The sequence below is a fragment of the Artemia sp. Qi Xiang Cuo genome, chromosome 7, assembly GCF_049724085.1.
Source record: "Artemia sp. Qi Xiang Cuo chromosome 7, ASM4972408v1, whole genome shotgun sequence".
NCBI classification, from domain to species: Eukaryota; Metazoa; Arthropoda; class Branchiopoda; order Anostraca; family Artemiidae; genus Artemia; species Artemia sp. Qi Xiang Cuo.
The window spans coordinates 36,692,877-36,706,823 of NC_142800.1; the positions used below are offsets into that span (position 1 = coordinate 36,692,877).

Here is a 13,947-nt window from a genome sequence, read left to right on the forward strand (position 1 = left end):
ATTCTGTAAATAAGCAAAATAATGAAAAAGTTTTGACAGAAAATTATTTGCTCTTCACTCACAGAGCAAATGCTTAAAAAAATTGTGCTAATCTTTTTATCACAGTCATTTTTGTCATTTCCTTTTTTTGGTATAGTCATATTTTGTATTTTTTCTGCCAGATTTCAAATAACTGGAAGGGCTATGAATTGTGTTCGATTGAATGTCAACATTAGCAGTTTTTGATATTTCCAAGCACTTTTACCACAATTTTGTTGAAATTCTTTTGAATAATGTTTATGTTCATCTTAGGCAAAAATGTATAGATAATCCTACTTTGGGATTTGCAAGTCGACAAATGAATCCATTTTGCTTCTTGACATTAGAAGTTAGAAAAAAAGGAAGGAGATACTATTTTATTTCCATTAGCATATTATTACCATATTACCATTTATTACCATATTACCATTAGCTGATATTTTGTATTAGCAGGTATTGGCTAACAGTATTTACAATTTGTTATGAAAAATTACACCAGGTGAACATTTTATAAAGATTTTCTATAAAATTCCGAATTGTTTCTTCTCTTACTGTAAATAAAAGAGTAGCTGGAATTGAATACTACTACTACTACTACTACTAGCAAATCACTACAGTACCAAGCCACCTATGACCGACACAGCTGCGCACGCTTCTCTTCCATCTCAATCTATCCAAAGCCTACCTTTTTACACCCTCCCAAGAAGTTCCAATTTCGCTTCGATTTTTTTTAAGACATCCTTCCACCCCGTTTGGGACGGCCTGTTTTTTGCTTGATCTTAGATGGTTGGTCGAAAAGGATATTCTTTCAAAAAAATTTGAAATCTGAAAAAAACACCCAGTATCATCATACTAAGTAATTTGCTTCCTACAGAACCTAGGATATTGCCTCTATAACTACCCCACTCACTCTTATCACCTTTTTTTACAGAGGGATTTAACTAAAGTTTCCTAAATTTGTTAGGTCCAACTCTTTTCGCAAATCTTATTCATAATCATCAATAATTTATCTCTAACTTTGCAACCGCCATATGTACAAAATTCATTTACTACATTGTCAGCACCTGTGGCCTTGTTATTTTTTAATCCTCTTAGTATTGTCACTAATTCTTCCTCACAAAATAAATCTTCCTTCACATTCAAAGTGTCACAAACCTTTTCACTCTTTTCTACATATTTTCCTGGAACTCCATCACGGCTTAGTACATTCTCAAAGTGTTCTGCCCATCTCCACTTTCTTTGCACTCCTTTTATTTTTCACATGATCTATCACTCAAATGATTTTGAGTGATAGATAAATCACCACATTTTAACCTCCTCCACTACATTAAACATAAAGTAATGTCACTAATATTCCTTGCTGCGTACCTAACCTTCTTCTCTAAGACACCATCTCTGACTTCACAGACCATTTTACTAAAATTATCATCTCCATCTTCTACATTGTCAAATTTTAAACTCTTCCGTTTAGTATTCACTGTTCCTTGAAATTTTCTCTCTAATTCTGATCCTGGAGTCTACCAACGTCAGAGCTTCTCGGAAGGTGGTTACGGTTACCCTTCGTAAATTTCAGCTTTGTAATAACCCTGGGCACTACTAGATGGTAATCTTTACTTTTAATATCAAGAACATCACTCTTATATATTCTACTGCAGCAGTCGCCAACCTGTGGTCCATGGACCACTGGTGGCCACTGTACATGAATAATTAAAACGAAATTTGCATATTGATTTTACTTTTTTGGCTAAATGGCTTTATCGAAATTTTGTTCTGACGTAACTTACGAATTAACTTACGTGACGAACTTCTATATTCTTATATTTTTATTACGTATATTAGGGAGTTCGCCCCCTAGTCAATACTTCGCTCTATACACTAAAGTTCAAATTGTATTCCAATTCTTTAAAAATGACCCATTAATCACAAAGACCGTTAATTAGAATAAATAGCTCAGATGAAAGTACAAAAAACTTTAGTGTAAAAAATCGATTTAGTGTAAAAAGCGAGGTAATGACTAGGGGGCGAACCCAATCATATACGTAATGATTTTTGTTCATTTTAAATTTTGATGTTGCTCCTTACTTTCAGTTGAATTTTTTTTTTTATTATTTAATTTCTGATCGTTTTTTTTTTAAATAATGCTGGGAAATCCAGCGTCCCCTTCATAGCACTGTCCCTTCCCCCATGAAAACTTCCTCTATGAAAATATCCTACCACGTAACCCCCAATCCCCCCACCCCCAAACTACCAGAAAGAACCCCACTGAAAACTTCTGTATACTTCCCACAGGGGCGGGTCCAGGATTTTTTTTAGGGGGGGGGGGCAAAATAGGTTATTCCAAAAAATTTACGTTAGGAGTGAGTTTAATTAACGCAAACTTGCGTTAATTAAATAAATTACACTACTTTAGACTACGTTAGGGGGTAAACCCCCTTCTCCCCCCTGGATCCGCCACTGACTTCCCAATAACCAATACTATATGTAAACATTGGGTAAAGTTCATAACTCGCAGACCTTCCCATGGGGACTGTGGGGGATTAAGTCATCCTCAAAGACATAGTTACTGTATATTTACACCATGCTGAACAAAATGGCTATCTCAAAATTTTGATTGGGGGACTTTGGGAAAAAATGAGCGTGGGAGGGGGCCTAGTTGCCCATTTTTTTGGTCACTTAACAAGGGCACTTGAATTTTTAATTTCAGTTCGAATGAGACCTCCCGTGATATTCTAGGGCCACTGGTTTGGTACGATCACCCCTGTGGAGAAACAAAAAACAAAAACAAAAAAAAAAAAAAAGAAGAAAAAACACGCATCTGTGATCTTTCTTCTGGCAAAAAATACAAAATTCCACATTTTTGCAGATAGGAGCTTGAAACTTCTACAGTAGGGTCTTCTGATGCACTGAATCTGATGGTGTGATTTTCATTAAAGTTCTATAATTTTTAGGGGATGTTTCCTCCTTTTTTCGAAAATAAGGCAATTTTTCTCAGGCGCGTAACTTTTGATGGTTAAGACTAAACGAGATGAACCTTATGAATTTGAAATCAGCATAAAAATGTGATTCTTTTGATGTATCTATTGGTATCAAATTCCGTTTTAGAGTTCGGTTACTTACAGTTCGTTACCAGGAACTGTTTGATTTTAAATTGATTGGCTATGTGAGGATTTATATTCAACATCTCTTTGACCGTCTTTAGGCCAAGATTGTCGTTTCGCGCCACAAAATGGTAGAACGAGCTCTTTCCTGATATTCTAGGATATTTGGTTATTTATCATCATCGCTGCACAAGAAACCGAATAAACACGACTCTGTTACCATTTTTTGAAAAAATTCAAAATTTTTTATTTTTGTAGATAAAGATTTTAAAGCTCTGCAAAAGGATTTTCTGACATGCTGAATATGATGTTGCAATTTTAATCAAGGGCACTCTCCTTTTCGGGATAGTTTCCCCCTTTTTCAAAAACCAGGCAAATATTATCAGGCTCGTAACTTTTGGCGGGTAACTTTAAACTTTTTGAATTTCAGTATTTAAATTATCATTAAAAAATTGATTCATTTAGTGCACAGGTTGCTATTATAACTCCTTTTTCGAGTTTCGACAATACTATTACCACAATTCACCTCTTACTTGCAGTTCGTTACTACAAACTGTTTGGAAAACAAAAACATTTTTGGAATTTCTTTTTTTTTTTTTAATGAAAATGGAAATCCTCAAGACAAACAACATAATCATGCAGAGTTATGTGAATCAAAATCAATCTTTTCATGACATCCAAATAAATGCCCATTAATCAAAATTGACGGATTGTGTTTTTCTTGGCGCCAATAGCTATCACGCAACAGATAGCAAAAGTGAGTAATTAATTGAAAGTCAAATGGTTTATTGATATTTAATTTCTAAGTGTCTATTTTAATGGCCCCTTCTTTACAATGCATTATATGACAAAACGATACACCATCCAATTAAGTCTATTTTTGTGATAGCCTAAGCGGGAGGAACATAATTGGAGATGAGACACTTAGAACCTTGAAATGTTTTGGTTCACCTATTTGAGATGGTGGTACCTTCAATCACCAATGTAATGTGAACTGTCCGATCCTCTTTTAGTGAAGAGAGGAAATGCCATAAAGATAGCTTTTAAAGTTTAGGATAACTTCTCGATAGTTATTCTGTTAAAAGTGAATTTAAGTAAGTAAGTAAGTATGACGGGACTAGACCCTTAAGGTCCAAACCGGCGATGCTGATCTCCGTTTCGTGGCCCTTCAGCCAGGAAGTAAAAGTGAATTTGGGTTATGAAATAAGACAGAAAGGAAAAAAAAGAAAAAAATGCTCGGTCAGTGATGAAATGAAAATTACTCGAACATTTCAGGCAGGACCTGCATAAACCGTCAGCCAGGCACGTAGGCAATTATTTTTTTGGTGGGAGACCCAATAGTAAAACCAAATATTGTATTTGGTAATCTGAATAAGAAGTCCCCAGAAATTCTCACACCCTCCCCCCCCCGCGTATGCACCTGCGAACCAAGATTAAAAATTGGAAGTTACAGTAGATGACAATGGCCAATAATGGCTCTGAAGCATGAGCGCTCCAAAAAACGGAGGAAGATTTGCTAGATGTTTTCAAGAGATATTGCCTACGGATTGTTTTGGGTACCCAACTGACTGACCGTATTTCAAACAGTAGGCTGCACGAAAAGGGTGGTTCAACCCCGTTTTCTAGGCTATAATGAGAGAAAGGTTCACATGGCTAGGGCACAATCTGCGGGTGGAGGATGGCAGATTGCCAAACAGTGTCCTTTTCAGCCACAGTTTATGTAATTATCCAGTAAGTTTACCGCAGATGATTTCTGGCTCTTCATTGTCGGTGCGAACAAAAAGCTCCTCCCACTTATTTATGCACTTATTGTCCAATTATTGGTTGAGCCGGCCAAGTGGTTTTGTCAGTACTTGTTCCGTAGGTGATTATTCTTTGTCTACGCGTGAAAAGATCTAATGCCACTTATGTTTATAGGTTCTCTGGAGCACTCGCACCTCGGTCTGGGTTTTTATAATGGGTGACATAGGGAAAGATCATACTGGATAATTATATAAACTGTGTTTTCAGCCAACTAGGCCTAAACGGAAGGCAGGTCCTTCACAGTTAGGGTGGGAGGATGTCGTAAAGAAAGATTTAAGGGAAATGTGAACTTCCTGGGAGAGTGTAAAGAGGGAGGGTTTGAATAGATTGGGATGCAGGAGGAGCGTGCATAGCTGTGTTGGCCAAAGGCGGCTTAGTGCTGCGGTGAGTTGTTAGTAGTAGTAGTGGTTTTCTTGCATTTAGCTTGTTCGTTTCTGTGTTTTCGTGCTGCACAGAACACAGATTGATAGAGGTCGTTGTTGAGATATTCGGCGTTCTCTACTTTTTTCATTTTATCATAATTTTCCTCCTTTTCCCCCTTGTATCTTGCTTTATATATCCAGTTTACTCTCATTGCTTATATAACCTGGTGCTAATGACTTACTCAAGCCGAGGTAACAATTTTTTAGCAATCTCTGAGTTTCAGAGTGGGAGGCTTGCCGAACTCAAGCCAAAACCTTTCTTGGCTCGCTTCAACGCTACCTCTGCGCGATGATTTATTTCTGCTCGAAAATGATTTTAAAAATATTTAGAAAAGAAATTCCCCTTCAATTTGCCCAAAGGCCCAGTATAAGTGCCTAGTTTATATCCCTCCACAGTATTTAATATAAATTTGTTGGCAACTATTGCAGTGGACAACTATTTGCATGGGTAAGGTTTATTAAAGGGCAGCTATCAAGATAGTTAAAACAAATATAGCATTAGATTCTTCATTCGATGCTATTTCAAAATATAATAATCGCAATTGCCCCCCCCCCCCCCGTAATTTGTTCATATTGTTCCTTGTATATATTATTTCACAATATTTAATGTCAATTTGTAAGCAACTATTGCAGTGGACAACTATTTGTATGGTTAAGGTTTATTAAAGAGCACCTATCAGGATAGTTAAACAAATATAGCATTAGATTCTTCATTCAATGATATTTCAAAATATAATGATCGCAATTGTCCTACTTCCCCCGTAATTGGTCCGCATATATCCCAAGGATATATTTTCAAAGTTCGCGAATTTTTTTTTCAAATTAGCTTTGGCTAATTTGAAATTTCAAATTTGGCAGTGTGTTGATGAGGAACAAGCACAAAAAGATACTGGAAAACCCACAAAACCAGCAAACTTTAGTATCCAGCTTAGGGCTATATCTGTTCCCAATGAGAAGGGGTTAGGATGCAATTGAGATGGAAGTGATTATTACATTTGCAATTTCTAACTTATAATAAACCTTAACTATTTTTTATTGCTTACTATAGTATGAAACATAATATGATTAGAATTTGACTTTTAAATAGAAAGTTTACTATGCTGCGTCACTTTCTCAATCCTGCAAAAGGCCGGATTGTAATTTCTTTTTTGAAATAAAACCCTTTTCATCCAACTTAAATAGCCAAGTTTAAATTCGTCTGACTTAAGGAACATCAATTTTCTTTTTCAACCTTTTGCCGGAGCAGATTTGATTAGAGGACTTGCCTGAGTCTACTTAATCCTTTAATCCCTTCTTCCTCATCCAACCATGTCAAACTAAAGGCTTACAGACACTTAACGCTTCGCATAGGTACTTCCAAGAGTTCAGTGGCTTCTCCCGGTAACTTGTGACCTTTGTGTCAATTGTAACAATACAGAGCTGATGATTGTTCAATCAAACGGAAAGTCTAAAAGCAAACAAAAATGTCAGCCACGTATCAATCTGTAGTTCAAAGTTGGTTCAACCTTTTAAAGAATGTAACATTTTAGATCGAAATTTTTGCTGGATTTAAACTAATATTTGCTTGTTCTGCATCCAAGTTACTAAAAAAAAACGAAAGAAAAAGTCAATTGGTTACTGTTTTCGTTTTCTTTTAATTTTGCATGTTACATAACTTGGCACCAGCAAAATTAACCTTGTAAATAATATCCTTAATAAATTTATCTTGTATCTAAATGTTTACTTAAATTTGAAACTTATAAACCCCAAAACAAAATTTGTGCTTTAATATGGTAAATTTTTGTCGATTTGTCTTCTCGAAAAAAAAAACACGGAACCAACTGTTTTAGCTCATGGCATCCCCTCGTTTAGGTCGTCAGATTCAAACAAGAGGTAATCGCTTGCTGAGCATGCCCTGGCTACTCTGCAGCATTTTTTAGGAATCATATTATTTATTGTGCACGTTATTTTTAGCCCTTGCAAAGAGTGGCCTGCGTCCCATATTAATCCAAATCGAAAGTTGAGAGCTTGGAAAACAACCGGACAAAATCTAAGTGCTACTCCCGCTACACAACTATCTTCTGTATCAGGGGCTGTCACCCACCCAAAAGGCTACTTTTTATGCCAAAGTTTGGATTTTTTTTTGGTCTCAATGCTTCGAGAATGAATGCTCTACCGCAAGAGTAACATGATAAGAAGTCTTTTTAAGCATTTTCTCAAAAATGATGAAGCTAATTTAGTTTCATTTGCTTTAGACAATATATTTTCTGTTGAAAAGTTTTGGAAGGCTTTCGATAAATGAAACCATTGTAACTACCAACTAACTATATTTATCGGGAATATAAATGCGCGGAAGGTAAACCAACTGGTTAACAACGAAGTGGCTATATTTATCGGGAATTTTGAAAAACGTCAAGCAAAGGAAAGAAAATAACAATAAGCTCCTGATCTTTTATAGCTAAGGTACATATCAGCTCCTATGATCTTTAATTTAAACTGTTACACATTTTTATGACAGCGATGTCTGCATAACTTAAAATAAATCTGTCCACCCACAAAAAAAATCCCTAGCAAAGCACTATCAAGAACATTCTTTAGTGCGTTTAAGGACTAAGTATCTATCTCATTTACATGTTAGATAGTTCCACCTCCTTAGTACTAATCAAGATGTTTAAGTCGTAAAGAAAGCGCCTTTTCAGGTTTCTTTTTTTACGCCTTTAGACATTCAGATTTTTTTAAGGGAAATCAGTCACTATAAGCCTTTATCAAGATTAAGTTATTGTAATATCATTAGGAATTTAGCTATCTCCTTAAGTTTTTACGCATCTCTTTGTTGTTTTTGGAAAACTTTTCAAGTGCTCTCTGAGACAGAGAAGTCACCAGTATAATTTCCCATAGAAATCCGAATGCTGATTCTGAGCTTCAGGGACAGATATAGGGGGGGGCAACCTGCTCAGAGTACCGGTTCGTAGGAGGTACTGTCTCATTAGACACTTTTTGATTTGATCAAATGAAAGAAGCTTTAGCAAATTAATGTAATTTTGAAACTATCTTAGAAACATGAAGTGGATTACTTAGAAGAAGAGTGGATTATACTTAGAACTTAGAAACTTAAGTATAGTCCACATAGAACATGATATGGTTTCGCAGCTTTCATAATTCATATGAAGACATTACAGAGACATTTGATTCGAGAAAACCATGTAAAGTTAAGTTTTAGTGTAGTATGAGATTGATTGTATATAAATTAAACTGTATGTGTGCTATGTCACCAATAAAATGTTGTCACGTGGAATCTAAGAGTTTATCTTGGACCTTATTGTTCATATAAGAATTTATATAAAATATATTAATAATAATGAAATGAATAAAATATACAATAAATAAATATATTCTTTTGAGAAGTAAAACAAACACAATTTGACATCTATAATGGGTTTGTTGACTGGAGGAAACCAAATTTCATTCTTGCCCTGGGCGCCAACAGGTCAAGATCCGTCCCCGCCTGGTTTTCCCTAATTTTGTAAATTCCAGGAGACTTTATAATGAAAATCATTATTTTTGGGATAACCCCGATCAAGTTAAAATTTAATAATTTCAAATCAGCATAAAAATATGATTGTGTTAGACTATACATATATTTCCCCAGGCTCTCAACTTTTCAATTGACCTTAATATGGGAGGGGGAAATATATTGTTTTTTAAACAGAGCAACACCATTGGCTCTACATAGAGAAGGGGGGGGGGGCAATTTTGACTCCATTAGATCTAGGAAATTTTTTTTTCTTTCCTCGTTAAAAAAAAAACAAACCCCCCCCCACCCCTATATTTTGAGAAATATCCTCTTACGGTTCCATTCAAAAAACATACCCCTACCTACATTTTCATAAGTAAGCACCAGGGCCGTATCCAGTATTTTTTCGGGGGCGGGGGTTACAAAAATCTTAAAAAAACGCATAAAAATTGTTTATACTCATTTTTTTATGTTTTTACGAGTCGGACGAACATTGGGGGGGGGGGGGGGTTCAAACCCCCTATTCTCCCTGGATACGGCCTTGGTTGGCACCACTGCGTCGTCCTTGTCCACCTTATAATAGCTTATACCGTTAATATTTCATTTTCTAAGCAAGCACATAAATTTTCACATCGACATCATCTGCACAAATACCTCCCTGCAAGGGACCACTAGATTTATTTTGTAAATTAGGCTTTAATCTGACGCTAAGATCCCTAGCACTAAGATCAAGCATTACTGTGAATTACATGGCATATTTGTATATTCTATCGCACGCGTTTAATGTGTTTACAATGTACACATTCCAGGAGTAATATATAACGCTGCAAAGGTCACATACTCACTACTCAGTAAGTCCTTCAATTTTACTTCAATTCTGGATGGAAACCTAGACGAAGTAGTGCTTGAACTAACAGTTGCTCCTATTTTTGTTCTTCATCTCCATTAATTAAGAAAAAAACAATAATGACACTTAAATCTACAGAGAGTTTAAGGGGAATAGCTGTACTTGTGTTTTGGTAATTTGTTATAAGTTTGATTTGATTTTTTGTAGGACTTTTTTAATTAATTTCTCTTTGTTTTTAACTAACATAATTTTTTTTTCTTGGTTAATGACTGAAGTATTTGATTTTTTTTCACTTTTTCTGATTAAGAGTTCAAAATTTTTATTAAAATTTAATTTTGGATTAAATTTCAATATTCAGTCAGAATTTTCTTGGCGAATACAACGGGAGCAACCACTATATTTGATAAGAATAAGATAAGATTTATTCATGATTAAATCACATACAAATACAGTAATCTTCTATAGTTTTCCCCACAAAGGCTCCCTGGCCGGTAAAGAAGGAGAAAGATATACGAGTTACTACTCTGAGAAAAAAAAATCACTTACTTACAGAGAGGAGAGAAGAAAAAAAAATAGAATACAACAATTAAATGGATTAGACTGATTAAACAAATTAAACAGACTCCGATAGATCCTGCTAAAAAAAAAATAGTACAAACAGTCAGGGCCGTATCTAGGGGGGGGGGGGGTACCTGGTTTGACCCCCCCCCCCCGAATTTTTTTTTTGAATCGTAAAAACGTAACAAAAATGGATATAAACAAATTTTGTATGCGTTTTTTGAGGTTTTTTGTTTACCCCCCCCCCCCGCCGAATTTTTTTTTTAGTAAAATCCCCTTCCGAAAAAAAATCCTGAGTACGGCCTTGCAAACAATAAAAAATAAATAACTATACAGCCTCCAAGAAGCCAACATTTCTTAAACTTTTTTGGAACAACCTAAAAGAGTGGCACCTTTTAGCTGATTGGGGCATCATATTCCAAACAATATGACTTGCCATTACAAGCTTGAAATCTGACATTCTGGCCAAACAGATTGTTGACTGAAAAATATAATGGTGCTATTCTTTTGTCATTACAGTATTCCCTTCACAGGAGGAATCTCAGCACAAACTTACTGATTGTTCACATGAATAGTCTTCGTAATTATTGGTCTTCAAATTGGCTGAAGCCATCCTCAACCCCGTCGTGTAGATTGCTTTGAATGTGCGCATTTCTTATTTCGCGATTTTATTAAAAGAATCAATTTATATTATATTTGTTGTAATTCCTTGTTTGTTTAAATAAATGCACGCTAAAATTCTTTATTCAAAAGAGGTATGTTTTATTGTCTTGAAAAAAAGAATAAAAAATTGAGGCACCACTAATAGATATATAAGTGAACCTATAAAGCTTAAGTGGTAAATTTTTCGTTAATCATATTATTGACTTACGAATAAAGTAAACATACCGCTTGATGCCTTTTTTTATGCTCTTTCCAAATATAATAATCATTTTTGCAGGAAATGAATTTTAGCCCCAACCCCTATATATACCAATTCAGGGTATATATTTGCACATTAGGGGGGTGGGGGGAAAATTTCAAATTATCTCTCATTTACGTCAGAAAAAAAATTTACCCCCACCCCCTAATGTGCAAATATATACCCTGAATTGGTATATATAGGGGTGGGGGGTAAAATTCATTTCCGACAAAAATGATTATTATATTTGGAAAGAGCATAAAAAAGGGCATCGAGTGGTATTTTTACTTTATTCGTAAGTCAATAATATGAATAACGAAAATTTACCGCTTATGTTTAACTTAGAATTAATAGCTTTAAACCTAAAGTTAAATTTGGAGTTTTAGCTAATATGGCTTTCAAGGGCTATGGCGGAAAATAGGTTTCAGGGAAATTGCAGCACTGCAAAACTTCACATAATATCTGTCTAGGTTATTTTATAAGATGTCAAATGGCACCCAGAACGATTATTTTGAGTTGAAACCTTTATAAAAGGCAATTTAGTCTATCTGATAATTTCAATATGTTTTCATCTATATTCATACATGATTGCCCAGCAAAAACTGGCGGTGGTTAAAAGACTAAAGCAAAACTACATAAAAATGAAATAATTATATAATATGATTAAGTAAAAAAGTACTAAGCAATGAAAGAAAAGTAATGGTTCAGTTGGACAGCTTGGAATCTAAGGATGCGAACATAAATATAGGAGCCCGGAAAATATCACTTACCAAATTTGTAATAGCCTGAATAAATTTTCAAGTTCACACAAGAATTAAGTAACAATAAAGAATGATGCGTTGGCAAGTTAGTATCATATACTTTTAGTGAAGAGCTTAAAACTGCCCCAACGACCTACTTCGAAGATGATCTCCCTTCATTATCATAAAAGACGGGTTGATAGCAGTGATGTGATTGCTACTCGGAACTGAAAGTTGGTAGAAATAGTTTCGGTGGATTTTTTGTAACAGGCACCTAAAGCAAATAACTCACAGCCGATTAAAACCAATAATCATGTTTGAATAATTTGCGGTTACTTTGACCATTTAATTTCTCGTCATGTGTGAGTGATGTTTAAGCCTTTAGATGTGCGGTATTACGACTTCTTGATTGGAAAAGGGTTTCTCATAAATCCCACCTTTTGTCACTTTTATTGGTAGTGGATATGTTAAACAGTGAATTTATTGCATTTAAATTAAATAAGTAGCTGTTGGACTATATTCTTTCGTAGATAGCACTTTTTTTTAAATAAGACTGTTGAAAGCTAAATTGCATGAACAGCAACATCAAAGAAAAATTCTTTGCTGTATTGGATAAATTAAACAGTTCCTGGTAACGAATTGTAAACAAAGAACGACTCGTAATAATAATAACCGAAACTCCACAAAGCCGAATTTTAATAGCAATGTATGCATCAAAAGAATTGGTTTTTATAATTCCAAATATTTAGTGTAACTCTAATTGTGAAATGCAATTTAAGAAGTTAATTTACGCATCAAAAGTCGCGAGCCCGAGAAAATCCGCCTAGTTCAAAAAAGAGAAACGTCCCCGAAAGGAGGAGTGACCTTGATGGAAATCACGCCATCAAACTAAGCACATCAGAGAACCTTTTTTGAAGATGTTTCAATGTCCAATATAGACAATACAGCTTTTTATACTGTCTCCTCCCCCCCCCCACCGTGGACAGATTTTGACGGGGTCACGTTTCGGAGAGGATTATGAATGTCGGAGCCTTGATAATACAAATATGCAACTAAAATATATAAGCAGGGATTGAAGGAGGGAGTGGCAATGTCTCTCGTATCTAAGAGAGCTTTCGATTAGACAGTTTGGAGTAACAAACCGTAGATAATAGCGACCCTTGTCATTGTCAATAGATTTTAGAAATATAACATCATACTGATAAGTAGAATAAAAACACTGAAAAAAGGGCTAGCATCCCTAAAAAACTGGTGCGCTGTTTATGATGCTTATACAATAAAACATATTGTGAGTGAGCAACTATGCTATGTGAGCCACTAAACCATATTTGATTTATCATATGTGAGCCACTAAAGCCCCTATGTACAAAATATGAAATTTGTTATTTTTCAGAGGAGAATGGTCACGCAAGCACGTGTTTTTTTTTTCAGGAATGATCGTATCAAACCAGCAGTCATAGATTATTGAAACAATTCTGACAACTGCTTAAAGGCCATTTATATGGTCTCCAAGTCCAAGAGGCCAGGCTCTTGGATTGTATACCAGTTTTATCGAAACATTCTTACAATCCCAATCAAAAGAACGTTATTCACCCTTTATCTAATAAAACTAGCAGCTATGGAGTAACACTTAGTTGCACACCAGCTATTAGGGTGGAGGTCCATGGATTTTTTTTTATGGGGCATGGGCAGCTTTTGAAGACTGTTGAGAGGGTAAAAGTTTTCCTATTATTGTGGAAGTGATGTTTTATTTGGAAAATTATGCTTTATTTTCAAAAGCGAACATACAAAGTGAACCTATTTTCTTAAAGTGTTTTCAAACAAAATTTAAATTTAAACGCAAAGAGTGAGGGCTGAGAGGGCAGTAGCCTTCTTCATGTTTAAGGTAATCCTAGATCATGAGCACCATTAAGGGGGGAGGCAGGGGGCGCCCCCCCCCAGGCTGAATGATGCTGCCTTATTTTTATATTTTTGTTCTGAGGTTTCTATTATATAGCATTAAAAGTGCCAATTAGACGAGGTTTGCTTCCTCCCCGGGACTTCCGCTTATGGGCGCCCATGTCCTAG

The 13,947-nt window shown here is 35.3% G+C and overlaps 1 protein-coding gene across 1 annotated transcript in view; it reads right to left on the reverse strand.

Annotated features, from left to right (window-relative positions):
* LOC148950223 (uncharacterized) overlaps positions 1–12,019 on the reverse strand; it is a 101,444-nt gene extending 89,425 nt beyond the window's left edge. The window contains exons 1-2 of the mRNA XM_089092249.1: positions 11,911–12,019; positions 6,607–6,788 (exon numbers count right to left, since the gene is read on the reverse strand). The gene's annotated coding sequence lies outside the window, so the exon portion shown is untranslated. The remainder of the gene's footprint in view (positions 1–6,606; positions 6,789–11,910) is intronic.
* Between the last annotated feature and the right edge of the window lie 1,928 nt (positions 12,020–13,947).